Here is a 2811-nt window from a genome sequence, read left to right on the forward strand (position 1 = left end):
GAAGTTTCTCCCTTCAAGCTCTAGGAGTAGACAGTGGGGCATTGACGGTTTTTTATCATCCATGTGAAATTAAGTTTGAAACTTGCATCTTGGTTCTCAGGTCCCAAAGTGACAGGTGCGCTATGCTCATTTGCATTAAATAAACAGTGTAAGGAAGATGCATAAGATACGGGAGGACAGACCCGGCGTGTCTCAGTTTGGAGAGCAGATCTCTCCACCTTAGCACACTTCCTGGCTTCCAGCATGCCTGGCATAGTTACTAGATGCCGCTAACAAGTCTATCAGTGGGTTCACACAGCGTGTGATGGCAATTAGGGCTGCTCACAGCAGACATAACTCAAAGGGCTTTATGTCCTACTTCATACTGTTTTCGAGGGAGCCAGGCCACACAGGATCACTGATCCTCGTCCTGCTTCCAGGTTTTGCCTCACTTTTCAGTATGATACGAGAGCTACACCTGCAAAGAAGGTTAGAGAACAGTTGTATTTTTCCTCTCTGTGGCTGTTCCACACAGAGGAAAGGTATGTCCAACACTTCTTCAAGATTTAGATCTTAATATCTAAAGATATCTGACTCTGTTAAGTGCATTTGCAAAAATGCGTCAAGTTTCTGTCCATTCTAATAGCAACATAATTTATATTAGTACATATAGCATATTGCTTCTTTGAGATTTATCTTTACACAGATATTTGCTGGTTTAATTAAAATATTTTAAATCCTTGTGGGGGAATTCTTCAATTTAAAAATAGTTTAGTGTTGTTCAATTTAAAGTATTCCTCATCAATTTTAGATATCCTAAAGTGGTCCTGGTTGGAAGCAAAATGAAAGTGCCCATGTAGAATGTTTGCATCAGTTTTAAATACATTGATTTTTTTTTAAAGATCATACCACCACAGATGTTTTCTGCTTAATGTAGACAATATGTAAGTCAATATCTGCATCTCAGTCCTTTTGAAATTACAGACATAGTTATATCCAGAAGCCTCATGCCTTGAATCAACCAAGGACTATCGTCTGAGAACTTGCATTACGGAATACCATTTTCCAGTTCTTTCATTAGGAAAATAATAATTGACAGAACAGGTTATTTCTTAGTGGAAACAAAAAGTTTGCTTGATTTTTCTTCCTCTGGGAACCCAAAAGGAAGTTTATCCAGAGGAATGCCTAGTTTCTCTATTCCTCTCTGCAAAGAAGTAATTGCCAGTGAATGCTAATCTGCCACTAAAAGGAGATTTTGTGTTACACTCTTCCTTTTATCCATATTTATACTAATTTGTCTTTTCATAAAGTTGATATTCTCAGTTCTCACTACTCTAGACTTGCTGAAATGACAGAATAGACACTAATTTATTATGGAATATATGTAAATATTATCATATATTTCCTAGCATGGAGATCTTTCTGGTCATCTTTTCATAGTCTGGGTAAGTGTTTGTGGGAGAAATGTATCATTTTGTTGTCTGCATTGTATTCTTGCTATGTGATTTATCTTTAACTGGATGTCAAAAATGTAAACTGTTTCTGAGTATAAATGTGTCTTTGGAAAGTAGTCTTTGCTGCTGGCGTTCTCCAGATTTTCATTTTTTCAGCCCAGTAATGCTGCTATATATTTTCCCTGCCACACACAATTGTTATGTATCATTGTAGCTCATTGTAGTTCCTAAAAATGTCAGGTGTTTTAGACAAGAATTAGAAAGTTGTGACCTGAAGTTGTCCCAAACTATAAGGTAGTTACAAAATGTGAAATAAAATAAGTTTTGCGTGGCTTTGTAACAATAGTCTTATTTATTTATTTATTTATTTTTGTAGTTGCACTGGCATTGTGACAGTAGGAAAACAAGCAGTCAGGAATCAAAATAGTGGCCTTTCTGCCTCAGCAACCTCTAAAGAGCAGGGTCTTCATCTGATCTGAATTTGCATTCTCTTCCTTTATATCAGTAATATAGGCCTGATTTTTTTTATTTTCGGTTATCTACGCAAGGCGGGTTATGAAAGTTAATCTGATTTGATTTCTCGAATGATTGGTTAAACTGTGTTAAACACATTGTGGATGGACTTAAGTCACATTAGAATAATCTTATTTGAATTTAAACTAATTCTTTTTGGAAGTGAAATGCATGCTTAAGCCTTATTATTTTATATTATTATAAATACTTAATAATTAATATAAATTATTATTTATATGTTATATTTTATATGCAATGAATCACTGTTGAAGAAAGTTCTGCCATACTCAGTTTCAAAGCAACCTCTACGTTCAAGACTGGATTTTTAGAACTTTTTTAACTGTTTCTTCGAATTCTATGTCTAGGAAAAATAACTGCATTTTGTGTTTATTTTATAAAGAAAACTGTATTTTTTAAAGCAATCTATGTTTGTGTTGCAGGGTAAGACCAGGAATCACACTGCTACTGGAAGATTTACTCTCTTGTTGGGTATTTGTTTTTCATTCTGAAGACATAAGGTTGCTTCCCAGAAATACATCCACGCTCTTTGTTTTCTGTTTTGATTTTTTTAAAGAGATTTAGCTTTAATTTGTTGCAGAAATTGAAATTCTTCATGAACCAAAATGAATTCTTCATGTCCAAAAGACAGGAGTTCCTTTTTCTGACATCTCTTGAATTTTGTGTGTCCCAGGAAAACAGAAGAAGAAATCATCTCTTTGCTATACTTGCTGCTTACATTATCACACATTTCTACAAGACCAAAGGAGCCTTGGAACTAAAACACACCTTCTCTTACATACCTCCCTATTTTCAATTGTCTCAAATTGTCGGTTGACTATTTTCTCAGTACCCATCAAGGCAGATG

The sequence above is a fragment of the Tinamus guttatus genome, unplaced genomic scaffold (genome assembly GCF_059628265.1).
Source record: "Tinamus guttatus ecotype Peru unplaced genomic scaffold, ASM5962826v1 Tinamus_guttatus_pri_ptg000150l, whole genome shotgun sequence".
NCBI classification, from domain to species: Eukaryota; Metazoa; Chordata; class Aves; order Tinamiformes; family Tinamidae; genus Tinamus; species Tinamus guttatus.